General features: G+C 36.9%; 1 protein-coding gene and 1 pseudogene across 2 annotated transcripts in view; both read left to right on the plus strand.

Annotated features, from left to right (window-relative positions):
* FOXP2 (forkhead box P2) overlaps positions 1-14851 on the plus strand; it is a 751705-nt gene that overhangs the window by 223976 nt on the left and 512878 nt on the right. The gene's annotated exons all lie outside the window — the stretch shown is intronic.
* LOC308246995 (large ribosomal subunit protein eL6-like) lies at positions 4492-5349 on the plus strand (annotated as a pseudogene). The gene is made up of 2 exons: positions 4492-4526; positions 4855-5349. The product of its transcript is annotated as a large ribosomal subunit protein eL6-like (transcript).

Here is a 14851-nt window from a genome sequence, read left to right on the forward strand (position 1 = left end):
TCTTCCCTCCCTTTGTCCACCTCCACCTACTCCACACCCTACTTTCCCTCTCACTATCACCACACTATTGCCTGCATATATATATATATATATATATATATATATATATACACACACACACACACACACACACATATCACACATATATATATGTATGTATGTATATACCCACACACATATATATGACCAACAGCTGTCAGTCTGTTCAGTATATCCATGCCTCCTTTCCTATTTCATTCATCAGCTTATTTTGTTCATTAGATTCCACATATAAGTGAGATCATATGGTGTTTGTCTTTCTCTGACTGGCTTATTTTGTTCATTCTTATACATTTGATGTATAAGTGCTGATACTTAATGCCATATTGAAATATTCACCAACACTTGTGCTTCTGTCAGTTTTACTTTGTATTTATAATACCGTTTTCTTTATACATACATTTTATTCATTTTGTAAAGTTTCATGATCATTATTTTTTTGTTATAGAATGTATATTTTTTCTACCCTCTTGGTCCAGTTTAAGTTTTCTTGCTTTTTTTTCTACTCTATTGGACATTGATATTGCCATCCCTGCTTTCTCTTTACTCTTCAAAATGAATTCCACTGTGCCTTGAACATAGTTGATGCTTAAATATTTGGAAAGTGACTAAATGAATAAATAAATAAATAAATATCCTATCTAATAAAAGGGTAATATGCAAATTAACCATAACTCCATTGCAAAAGATGGCGGCACCCATAGCCACAAGATGGCGGTGCCCAGTCCCCTCAGTCTTGGGGGGACTGCTGCTGAGAGCAGGCAGCGTGAGCAGCCTGGTGGAATGCTTGCTTTATCGCCATGGCAATGGAGGGCTTCTGGGCAGCAGGCGCAGAGTGGCCAGGACCAGACGCTTGCTTCATCGCCACGGTGACGCCCAGCCAGGGGGCCAGCCCGCAGCCTCTGTAGCCAAGTGCAGACTGGGAGAGGAGACAGCAGGCTTGCCTCCCATGGAAGCAGTGCAGCTCCCTTCTGGGGAATCGGCGTGGGCCCCTCCTGGCTCCCACAGAAGCCGCATGGAAGCGGCGAGTGGCCTACTGAGCACGATATCGCATGATGGGCTACACTAGTATATAAATAAGAATTAGAAAAATAGAAAGTGAATTAAGAAAATACACAGCCAATTTTCCATGGAAGAGCCAGCTGATTCAGCATATATAAAATATGTGGATGTTTTCTTTAAATTATCTGAATCCTCACATACTTCCATATAATAACATGAGTTACTTTTACAGTTTAAGAAGCTGTTGATATCTATATAACCAACCAAACATTTCCAATAGGCAGCATTATATGAAAGAAATGCAGGGGTAGTAATGTTTAATCAGATTTTTTTTTTGACACTTAAAAATAGGACTATTGTCTATTTGTGGTTCACTTACTTGACATTTTAGTTTTCTCACTGTTTTTTCAAAATAATGCATTTCACAAATAAAAATGCATACCATTTATAACAGAAGATGCCACATGAGTTTAGTAACTGAACCATTTTTTGTTTTCATCTTTATAAGAAGACTTACATATTATGCATAAGTTCATAATATTTATACACTTATAACTTTTATAAGTGTATGAGATTCACTCTATTAAAAAGGACATGGGGAAAAGGTCTAATGTCTTAAAATTTATATTTTTCCCTGTCAAAGTATTTCATTTTCTGAAATACATTGAAACAAAACTGAGCTAAAGGGTATTGTTAAAGAAATTGTAAGAATGAGTCAAGAACACAAATATGAGCTATTCCCAGATAATATAAGTGTGATTTCCCTCTGGTATTAAAAGAAGGTATAAAGATGGTTTAAAGGTTTATTGAACATATCTATACAGGTACAGTAACATTGTAGATCTGAAATAGTAGGTACTGGAAGCCAAAGTCTCTTCTACTCATATAAAATGATACAGAATATATTAAGTATGAAGATCATAAATAAACTGCTTGAAGACACAACAAAATATACCTTAAAGTTAAGCAATATTTTTGCTTCCAGTCAGGCTAAATTACCACTTTAAATGAGAATTTTCTTCAAAGCATATTTTAATCAACTTATTTGACAAATATTTATAGGACTAAGCCTTTGTGCTAGGGATAAATAGTGAACAAAATGAAAGCCTCATCTTTATTAAACTTGAAATCTTGGGCTTATTCCATTTAATAATGTATTTCTCCATTTAAAAAATCATACTTAGACTCTTCTTGAGGTGTAATCTTTGAACCATTAAGAAAAGTCAAGAAAACATAATGTATGAGAAGCAATATTTATTACTTTATTGGCCAGATACTTCACAGGGCTTTATATATGTTATATATTAGTTACTACAAACTTATAGAATTTAGGTGCTTATGGGTTATTTGGTCCATTTTATGTCTAAAGAAACTAATGTTTAAAGACTTCTTTGAAATAAGCCAGTCAGAGAAAGATAAATATCACATGATCTCACTCATTTGTGGAATATAATGAACAACATAAACTGATGAACAAAAACAGATCCAGAGACAGAGAAGCATCGATCAGACCATCAAACCTCAGAGGGAAGGTAGGGGAGGGTGGGGTAAGAGGGAGAGATCAACCAAAGGACTTGTATGCATGCATATAAGCCTAATCAATGGACACAGACACCAGGGGGGTGAGGGCATGAGGCATGAGTATGGGGTGGGGGGGGGCAATGGGGGGTAAGGACACATATGTAATACCTTAATCAATAAAGAAAAAAATAAAAAAAAAATAAAATAAAGACTTCTTAAGTCATTAATTTATTTAAGAGATATTTATTGAGTTATATAAATATTTCTTGAAAAATTAAATATATATTTAAAATAAATATATATTATAGTAGTTAGACAATCATATACCTTATAAAGTGTTACCTCTGACCCCCAATATTTCCAGTATCCACCTGGCACCATAAATAGTTATTGCAGTATTATTGGACATATTCCCTCTGCTGTACTTTACATTCCCACGAGTATTTTGTAACTACCAATTTATACTTCTTAACCCTTTACCTCTTTCAAACAGTCCTTAAACTGTATGGAAGCAACCCAAGTGCCCATCTATAGATGAGTGGATAAAACAAAACAAAACTGTGGTACATGTATAGAACGGTATATTACTCATCCATAAGAAAGAATGAAATCTTGCCATTTGCAACAGCATGGATAGACCTAGACAATATTATGCTTAGCGAAATAAGTCATTTAGAGACAGACAAATACTTTTCATTCTTCCACACCATAGATTATAAAGTAATCTCACAATAAATTGTCATAATTCTATAGCTATACCTTTGCTCAAAAAGGTTGGAGAGAGAGTTTTCATTCCTCTCTTCCATATATACTATATAATGATTTTGTTCTCAGTGTACCAATTTTATCTATGATTATATTCCAGAGACTTGCATCTATATTTACAACCCAACATTTTTTTCTAAAGCTCTCCACCTGGATATGTCATTATCTATATGCATGTCTCACAGACCTTGATTATCTCACAGACTTGTAAAATTCAACCTGATAAAAGTATGTGGATCAATTATTTTTCACTCCAAATCTCCTTATCTTCCGCTGCCTCTTTTCTATTTTCATAAGATTTCTTGTATGGCTCCCTTCCGCCCTCTATTCCTTTTGCGACTGCCTAAGTGAATCACCATTTCTACTTAAATAGTGCTCTTCTCACTGTTATCCTGCCTCCTGCTTGATGAACCTTTCCTGAGTCCCAGAACAAATGGTGGTCTTGTGTGTGCTGAGCATGATTCTAACATAATACCTGTCCTAATCGATGGTTTACTTGTTTTGTATGTTTACAGTCCACTCCTGTGCTAGAAGTTCTTTGAGGACAGGAGGGTATTGTGGCTTTGTAATCATTGCATAATGACAAGCAAGTAAGAGATGCAATAATAAATAGAAGGGGTAAAAGAATGAATTAAGGGTCTCTCTTAAAACTTTTGGAAGTTCTTTGATAAAAAAATAAATAAAAACTGGAAAAAAGTCAATGTATGGTCATTCAGATTATAGTTTCTTTGTGCCTGGAAAACATTGTTATTTAATTTAAAACACTTGAGTTTTTGCTTAGTATTGGTCAAAACTGGGCTTTTAAAATAAAAATCCACAAGGACCTTATTTCTCTTTCCCATCTTGCAAGAGGAGGCGGGGAACTGAGAAGCTGGATACTAAGGAGAAAAAACCTGAAACCAAGAAGGTTGATGCTGGTGGCAAGGTTAAGAAGAGTAACCTCAGGACACCTAAGAAGGGGAAACTCCACTGCAGCCTAAACCCTGTCCTAGCCAAAGGAATTGGTAGGTATTCCTGGTTGGCTATGTATTCCCCAACGGCCACGTAAAAGAGGAAGTATTCAGCATCTAAATCCTGGGTTTAAAAGGAAAAGGAGAAAGTTCTTGCTACTGTCACAAAACCAGTAGGTGGCTACAAGCATGGTGGTACCGAATTTCAAAAAAAATGCCTAGATATTATCCTACTGAAGATATGCCTTGAAAGTTATTGAGATACACTAATGTTGGGTTTGAAATGCTTTCTTTGAGGTATAAAATTCTTGAAAAGTGAACCAATATGCAATGGTGGGAAGATCAGTGAACCCAGTTGGATAGTTTTTCATTAAAAGGCTATTTAACCCTGGCCAGCATGGCTCAGTGGTTGAACATCTACCTATGAACCAAGAGGTTGGGGGACATGCCCAGATTGTGGGGTAGATCCCCATTGTGCGGATGCAGTAGGTAGCCCATCAGTGGTTCTTATCAATGATATTTCTGTCTCTCTCTCTCTCTCTGAAATAAAATAAATATATATATATATTTTAAAAAGAAAGTTATTGAGCCATGGCAAGATATCCTTCAGTCAGCATATGAGAAAACTTCAGACCAGCATCATTTCCGGGACCATTCTGGTTATCCTCACTGAGTGCCACAATGGCAAGAGGGTGGTTTTCCTGAAACAGCTGAGCAGTGGCCTGCTACTTGTGACCAGGCTTCTATCCGTTAATTGTGTTCCTCCACATGGAGCACACCAATAATGCATCATTGCCACCTCCACCAGAGTTTATATTAATATGTGAGAATCCCCAAACTTCTCACTGATGCTTACGCCAAGAAACAGCTATGCGAGCCCAGACACCAGGAGGGTGAGCTCTTTCCCATAGAGAAAGAGAAGTACAAGATTACAGAGTAACACATTGTTGATCAGAAAGCCATGAACTCACTAATTCTGCCAAAAGTCAATGCTATTCCTCAGCGCCAGGGCTATCTCCACTCTGTGTTTGCTTTCACAAATGAGCTATCTCCTCACAAGCTGGTGTTCTAAATTTTTCACAAAGAACCTAATTAAATAACTGATCTATTTAAAAATAAAATAAATAAATATCCACAAAAATAAAAGGCTGAAGAGAAGAAAAAGGAAAATATTAAGTCATCTTATTTTTCAGTTCTAGTCTTGTCCCCAGTGAAGACCGCAGTTATGTAAAGACTTAATAGGCAAGCTTTCTGAAGATGGCAGGTAGGTAAACGCTGGTACTCCTCGCCTCCCACAACACATCAAAATTACAACTAAAATACAGAACAACCATCATTCAGAACCACTTGAAAGCTGGCTGAATGGAAGTCCTACAACTAGCGAAGAAGAAAGCACATTGAGACTGGTAGGAGGGGTGGAGGCACAGAATTGGGCTGGTCCAGAGCCCACTTGGGCATTTTTTTAATCCAGAGGGAGATTGTCCCTGTGGAGGCCACCTTAAGGAGCAAGGGGTCCAAGCCCCACACCAGACCCCCCACCCAGGGTCCCAGAGCTGGGAAGAGAAGTCCCCATAATTTCAGGCTGTAAAAACCAGCAGGGATTGTGGCTGAGGAACATGGAGGCTGCTGGAAACCCAGCTGTCCCTATTAAAGGGCCAGGTATGAACTTACTCAGACTCACTTCTTCTGAGCTCCAGCACCAGGAGGGGTAGGGGACCCAGATACATACAGGGAAGAACTGAATTATCTGGCATCAGGGCAGGAACTTGGAGGTGGCATTCTACCAGAAGGAGGTGTTCTCAGGGGTCATTGTTCCTGTGCTGAGACCTCTCCTGTTGCAGGGCTGACTGGCAATCATATCTGAATCCCCATCAACCTGAAGCACACTGTTTGTTCTGCCCTGGTAACTCCTTGAAACCCTGCCCCATCCAACTTACAGCCTTACCCAAGCTGTTTGCAGCAGCTTTTCCATGTGAATGGCCTGTCCAGGCTCGGGCTTCAGACTTTGCTAAAATCTCTCAAACAAGCTGAAGCTGCTGTCAGCATGCCCCAAACCCAGCAATAAAAGGCCCAAGACCCTGCAACAGCACCAGCCTGTCTTGCTTCAGTTGGGCCTTGCCCAGGCACTTCTAAACCCAATACAAATAGGAGGAAGCTGCAGATATCTCTGTAGCTCCTGCCAGGTGGCCCCAGGCAGTGGCTGACTTTGCACCTCTCTGGAGACACAAGAGCCAGTGCACCTGGTGGACAGCTTCAAACCATTCTAAGTTACAACTCTACACATCCACAACCAACACACTTAAGGGACAGACTCAGTGAGCACCATAGCTCCACTAAAGCAAGTCCAGTGCCCATATTACTGTAAGCTGATTTCTCAACGGAAGCTATGCAGGCCAGAAAGGAATGGCAAGAAATACTCAAAATGATGAACAGCAAGGACCTACAACCAAGATTACTCTACCCAGCAAAGGATCATTTAGAATTGAATGTCAGATTAAGAGCTTCACAGGCAATAACAAGCTAAAGGAGTTCATCACCACCAAACCAGTATTACATGAAATGTTGAAGGGAATTCTTTAAGAAGAGGAAGAAGAAGAAAAAGAACAAAAAATATGAACAACAAAATGGCAATAAATACATATCTATCAACAATTGAATCTAAAAATCAAAATAAACAAGTAAATCTAAAAAAAAAAAAACCAGAATAAACTGGTGAATAAGATAGAATCAGAAGCATGGAAGCATGGAACAGACTGATGATTCTCAGAGGGAAGGGGGTAGGGGGAAGAGATTAGACAAAGATCTTATATGCATTACCTGTGGACACAGACAGTAGGGTGGTGAAGGCCTAGGGCAGTGTGGGAACTGGTAGAGAGGAGAAGTGGGGGAGGGGGGGAAGAGAGACATCTGTAATACTCTAAAAAATAAAGATTAAAAAAAAGACTTAATAGGCTTATTAATATTAATAATAGCCAAAAATTATTGTAAACACTTATTTTTGTGCCAGGCACTGTTCTAAGCATGTTATATACATTAACTGTCCTCACAACAGCTAAATACGGCTGATACTATTTTATTTATTTATCCTTCTTCTTCTTCTTCTCCTTCTCCTTCTTCTTTCTTCTTCTTCTTCTTCTTCTTCTTCTTCTTCTTCTTCTTCTTCTTCTTCTTCTTCTTCTTCTTTTCTTCTTCTTCGTATCATCATTATTTCTGATTTACAATGAGCAAATTGAACCCCAAAAAGCTAATTCCCACCCCCCCTAATGTCAAACAGCATATATAGGATGGAATAAAACTTAATTCTAATTTTTCATTAAAAATATTTATTGACTTTATCCTGTTTCAGGCACTCTTCTTTGTAGAACAATACAAGACAAAGTCTCTGTATATGTGCAGAATGTTAGCGAGCAATGTTCTATGATACACAGTAAAGTAGGGTAAGGGGGGAAAAAGGAGTGCCTAGATTTGAGAAGAGTGACATTTACCATTATATACGGAGTAAACGAAGAAGGTCTTTCTAATAAAAGCAGAGACATGAGGGACATGAGCCAACCAGATACAGTGACCTTGGGGAAAACATATTCCCAGGAGGTGGAATAGCAAGTGCAGATTCCTTCAAGTAAGAGCATTCTTTGTGTATTGAAACAACAAGAACAGCATGGCAAGAACCCAGTTAGTAAGAGAAAAAGAGTGGTAGAAAAACAAGCGCCAAGCCCTATGAGAACTTCTAGTTAATATAAGCACTTTGCTTTTTAACTCCTTAAAATGAAAACTATGGTAGGAATTCAAGAAGAGGGGTTTTGAAACATAATTTCACTTCTATGTTAACAATCACACTGGCTGCTTTGTTGAAAATAGACAATGGGGCAAGAGAAAAAGAAGAAAGACTATTTAGGAAGCTATTTTAATAATCCAGATTAGAGATGACAGTGGCTTGTATCTAGATGGTAGTGGTAGAGGTAGGGGTTGATGATAATTCAAGAGGTTGAGTTCTAGTTACAATTTCAAGGCAGAAACAATAGAATTTTCTGCAGAATTATGTGTCTTAATATGTATAATTTAATGGATTTGGTGATTATTTCATGGTTGACTAATGTCCATATGTAAAGCAAGAGCAGAAGGCCAGGGATTGATGAACTATGTCAATTATCTAATGACAAAGAATAACAGTATTATAGAACCATCTCTTCGAGGGTGAGCATAGGTAAACAGAAGTTGTATAGGCTGTTATGGGGTTCTAGAATGGCCCAAGTATACCAAAACAGCATGAGAAAATGAAAGAAATGATCTCAAGAAAGCAATACAGACATTGACAATATGCACATCCTAAAATTTTAAAAAGAACAAGCCATTGTCAGTAATTTTACTTATCACAACTATTCAGTTTGCTGCCATAACATTTTAAAACTTAAACACCTTTTTTTTAAACACCTAATATCAGGGTTTATTACAATATATATATATTTTTTACTTCTCAATTGTTTGACATTGTCTTTTTCTCAGGTTGAATGTGAAGAAGTTTTTTGTCTTAAAAACATCAGAAACACTGAGTAGTAGATTAGCTGAAGAACATCTAGAGAGTTTCATTTATATGAACATAAATTGTAATGTTTTACAGTGCTTAGACTGTAGTGGAGTTTGAGGTTTCATACCAGGCAGAGAAAACCTGGGTAAACTATTAATAGTTTAGTATCTCATTTCCTGTGGGAATGTGGCTTCCACTTGAAGAGGAGAATATTATAGTCTTACTTAATATAAAATTCATATATTGTAGAAGAGATGTTCAAGGTCCCAGTTGGGTTTTCTTGAATTTATTATCTTACAAGGTAAAATACAGGTACATCTTTCATGAAAGGAATAAACTTATTCTATAGTAATATCTGAGGCCCTTCAATCAACTTATTACATTTTGATGACAATATTTACCAATGAACAGAAGTCAAATAATTGGAAGAATACAGATGAGATTAAGAATTTATTGATGAATATCAATAGAACTCAAAACTCAAAGATGTTTAAGAAGCAAATATTTCAAACTGTGTTGCAAAACAAATATTTATTTCAAGATAGATTAAAGCTGTTTATATTGAAACATGCCATTAAAAAATTCTGCTTTCAGCCAATTATGTTAATTGAACTAATGTTTTAAATTCCATTTCTGAGGTAAAGAAAAATCTCTTAAAAATCCTCATAATATTATCTTCCATATAAAGTGATTCTTTGACCAGGACTGAAAGATTTAGCCAGAACATAATAGTGATCAAAGAAAGATGTTTGAGCATAATAGGTAATTATTAACTTCTTAATTTAGCCTTATTTAGAGAGTATATGATAAACAACTTTTGTAATATATGGTTTCTCAGTCATAAAACAAGTTTTTAACAAGAGAAGCAAGTTAGATGTGTGTATGTTGGAATATGAGGATTAATAGGGAAGAAATGGGACAAAGAAGTAAAAACAGCTGAAAACCTGACATGGAGAAAAAAAAAAGCTTACAATACAGAATTACAAAATGATGGCCTTCTTTATATATGTATATATATCTACCTAATAAAAGAGTAACATGCTAATTGACTGTACCTTCACAACACCCACCAGCCAATCAGGAGTGAGTATGCAAATTAACCCAACAAAGATTGCAGGTTAATTTGCATATGCAGGCACCCAGCGGCCGGGCCGGGGGCAGGGCAGGACGCACCACCCTAGCTGCTCCAGGCCTCTGGGAAATGTAGGAAGGCAGAAAGGCAATTTAGGGTTGGAGTGGAAAGGCTGCTCCGGCCAGAGCAAAGGTGGTGCCAGCAGCCAGGGGAAGGAAGGCCCATTCTTGCACAAATCTTCATGCATCAGACCTCTAGTATATATATATATATATATTATTGATTTTTTACAGAGAGTAAGGGAGAGGGACAGAGAGTTAGAAACATCGATGAGAGAGAAACATTGATCAGCTGCCTCCTGCACACCCCCTACTGGGGATGTGCCTGCAACTAAGATCGAACCTGGGAACCTTCAGTCCACAGGCCGGCGCTCTATCCACTGAGCCAAACCAGTTAGGGCAATGATGGCCTTCTTAATGACAGGTTTTCCTAATGATGATCTTAAGTCAACAAACTCTAAACTGTCATTTATAAGAAGTCTGAACATAATTCATCTTAAAAGATAGATATCCATCTCTGGTAGGTGACAAAACATGGCCACAAAAATGTCCCATCCTTGAATGCATGTCGTTTTACAATGTGGTATGGCAGCCTCTCTGATAAAAAGTCTGATCCTTCATTCTCTTGAGTAAGGGAAGACCTTTGTGACCAATAGAATGTGACAGACATGATGTTAGCTCTCAATATAGTCAAGCACACCAAATGAAAAACAGAAAGAGCCCAAACCGGTTTGGCTCAGTGGATAGAGCGTCGGCCTGTGGACTGAAGGGTCCTGGGTTCGATTCCGGTCAAGGGCATGTACATTGGTTGCGGGCACATCCCCAGTGGGAGGTGTGCAGGAGGCAGCTGATCGATGTTTCTCTCTCATCGATGTTTCTAGCTCTCTATCCCTCTCCCTTCCTCTCTGTACAAAATCAATAAAATATATTTTTTTTTAAAAAGAAAAATATAAAGAAATTCAAAAGGGTTTGCCTACATTCTTGAGTGAAAAATCCTAATATGTTATTGGAGACAATTTATTTTGAAGCCAATAAATAAATAGATAATTTATAAAATCATCTAAGAAGTTGCAAAATATTCTTTGATGACTTTAACAAAATACTGTGCTGAACACACTAGTTCACCAATCTAGTTTTCCTAGCCTAGTATTTGATGTTTTTAGAATATTGAAATAAATAGTAGCTTTATCTTTAACAGTTTAAGAATAAACATCACTACGAAAAGCTAAAGATTTTACACTATTAATTTTTCAAACTTTTAATTAAACACACACACACACACACACACACAAAAACAACTTGAGATGTTAGTTTTATTCTTTCTGATTTAAATGAGGTCATATATCCTTTTAAAAAAGAACCAGATTTATACCAGTGAATATGAGTGGTGAAAGCTGCACAGGTAAGTGGTGAAAGACATCCCCAGGCAATTAACTGAACACATAAAGAAAGAAATTAAAGAGTGGGTGGAAGAAGAGCTGCATATTTTTGACAATAAAACAATAGGAGATGGTTTTCAGTTTGGTACAAAAAAATAAGAAGGTGCATGTCTGTATAAGATTACTGTCTCTTTCTCTTTCTTTTTCTTTTTAAATAGTGAAAGATGTGAATCTGTTAGAGAGCAGTGCAATTTTCTTTTGTTTGATCTACAATTTTTGTATGTCATTAGGTAAATTTTGATGCACTTTAAATAAAAAGGACTATTAATGAAGTAATGTTTATAATTGTCTTTGAGCTTATCAAGTAGTAGTATTGTGGTGTTTTCTATGGCAACAGTAACTTAGTTTCCCACCTGACAGGAGCTCACAAAGTAAGGTGGGCGAGTTAAAGTTGCTATGATTACTGAACTTTTTGCACTTCGTAACTTAAAACATTTCACATTGGTACTTACTATTGCATAGATATTTTATTTTCACAAATATAAATTTTGTTCATGCAGCCTTCTCCAGTCTTATTACTGGTGTATTTCATGGTATTCTGATTATCTAAGAAAAAGTCAATTAATTCATCTTTAAACTACCTGGATATTATCAATTTTAAAAGATTATTCTTCCTCATTCTTCTGCCTTGGAGTTCAAAAAACCTGAGGTTCAATAATTTTTTTTTTTTTTTTTTTTCAGTCCTCACCCTAGGATGTTTTTATTGATTGTGGGGTTGTTTTTTGTTTGTTTGTTTTGTTTGTTTTTTAGAGAAAGAGGAAGGGAGAGAGAGAGGGGGGGGGAGAGAGAGAGAGAGAGAGAGAGAGAGAGAGAGAGAGAGAGAGAAAGAGAGAGAGAAAGAACCATTTATATGAGAGAGAAACATGGGTCTGTTGCCTCCTACATGCGCCCTGACAGGGGATCGAACCCACAACCTAAGTATGTGCCCTGACCTGGAGTTGAACCTGTAACCTTTTGGCGCATGTGATAACACACCAACCAATCGAGCTATCAGGCCAAGGCCTGGGGCTCAATCTTACCTCTGCTGCAGTGTGACCTAAAGCAAGTTATTGGTGTATCTTAATCTGTTTTGTCATCTGTAAAATGGAAAGGTAACAGTAAACTGATGAGCAAAAACAGATCCAGAAACAGAGAAGCATCGATCAGACTGTCAAACCTCAGAGGGAAGGTAGGGGAGGGTGGGGGTAAGGGGGAGAGATCAACCAAAGGACTTGTATGCATGCATATAAGCCTAACCAGTGGTCACGGACAACAGGAGGCTGAGGGCATGAGTGGGGGTTGGGTGGGGGGCAATGGGGGGATAAGGACACATATGTAATACCTTAATCCAGTGGTCGGCAAACTCATTATTCAACAGAGCCAAATATCAACAGTACAATGATTGAAATTTCTTTTGAGAGCCAAATTTTTTAAACTTAAACTTCTTCTAACGCCACTTCTTCAAAATAGACTCGCCCAGGCCGTGGTATTTTGTGGAACAGCCACACTCAAGGGTCCAAAGAGCCGCATGTGGCTCGAGAGCCGCAGTTTGCTGACCACTGCCTTAATTTATAAATAAATAAAGAAAGAGCTGGGAAAAAAAAAGAAAGGTAATAGTACCTGTCTCAAAAGGTCTTTGTGAGGACTGAATGCAATCATATATGTGAAGTGCTTATTACACTGTCTGATGCATAGTAAAACATAACTACACGCTACTATATAAGGCATTATTTTTTCATCCTTATAATAAATACATCTAGGTCTCTATATCCAATAGAGCTTATGGTTAGAATGGAAATGTTCATATCTACATTGTCCAACATGGTAACCAATAGCAACATATGGTTATTAAGCACTTGATATCTGGCTAATGCCATTAAATCACTGCATTCCATAATTGATTTAATTTGTATGTTAAAGTAGCCACATGTGGGTAGAGATTGCCAGTATTGGACAATGTGGGTATAGTGTAAGCTTATTTTCTCCTGAGAAACTATCTTATTGGCATTTCAATTGGAATTGTGAGATTTCTTTCTATTTATTAGTTTTTCTTTAATTTTTATTGAACTTAGTGGGTTAAAACTGGTTAATAAAATTATATAGATTTCAAGTGTACAATTTTATAATACATCATCTGTATATCATATTTTGTTCACCATCCAAAGCCAAGGCTCTTTTTGTCACCATTTATCCCTCTTTTACTCTCTTTTACTTACTATACCCACTACCTTCCCTCTTGTAATCGCCATACTATTGTCTGTATCTATGAGTTGCAAAATCCCTTCACCTTTTTTTCATCCAGCTCCTCAACCCTCCCTTTTGTCTGACAGCTGTCAACCTGTTTTCTGTATCTATGATTCTGTTTATTTTGTTTGTTTATTTTGTTCATTAGATTCCACATATAAGTGAAAAAATGTGGCCTTTTTCTTTCTCTGACTGGCTTCTTTTCTTAGCATAATAATCTCCAGGTCCATTCATGCTGTTGCAAAGGGTAAGATGTCCTTTTATATGGTTGAATTGTATTCCACTTTTTTAGCCACTCATCTAATGATGGATACTTGGGCTGCTTCCAAACTTTCGCTAAATAGTGCTACAGGGAACATAGGGTGCATATATTCTGTTGAATCAGTGTTTTGGGATTCTTTGAGTACATTCCCAGAAGTAGAATCACTGGGTCAAAAGGCAGTTCCATTTTAAATTTTCTCAGGAAACTCCATACTGTTTTCCATAGTGACTGCACCAGTCTGCATTCCCACTAACAGTGCACGAGCAGGAGGGTTTTATTCTCTCCACAACCTCTCCAACACTTGTTGTTTGTTGATTTATTGATGACAGCCATTCTGACAGGTGTGAGTTGATAATGTGGTTTTAACTTGCATTTCTCTGATGATTAGTGATGTTGAGTATCATTTCATATATCTTGGCCATCTGTGTTCCTGTTTGAAGAAGTATCTATTCAGATCCTTTGTCCATTTTTCAATGGATAGTTTGTATTTTGGGTGTTGACTTGTATAAATTTCTTATAAATTTTGGAGATTAACCCCTTATCAGTCTGGTCATTGGTGAATATGTTTTCCTCAATTCAGTGGTTTGTTTTTAAATGTTGTTGATAGTTTCCTTTGTTGTGCAAAAACATTTAGTTTGATGTAGTCTTATTTGTTTATTTTTTCTTTTATTTTCTTTGCCTGAGGAGAAATGTTAGAAAAAAATATTACTTTGAGAAATGTCCAAGATTTTACTACCTATGTTTTTAATAGGGTTTTTATGGTTTTGAGTCATACATTATGTCTTCAATCTATTTTGAGTTTATTCTTGGGTATAATGTAAAGAGTTGGTCTAATTTCATTTTTTTGCGCATTATATGTCCAATTTTCCCAACACCATTTATTGAATAAACTTTTTACCCCATTGTATCTTCTTGACTTCCTTTTCAAATATTAATTTACCTTGAAGGCATGGGTTTACTTTTGGGCTCTTTGTTTTGTTCCATTGATCTATAA

This window comes from Plecotus auritus, assembly GCF_963455305.1.
Source record: "Plecotus auritus genome assembly, chromosome: 4".
Taxonomy (NCBI): domain Eukaryota; kingdom Metazoa; phylum Chordata; class Mammalia; order Chiroptera; family Vespertilionidae; genus Plecotus; species Plecotus auritus.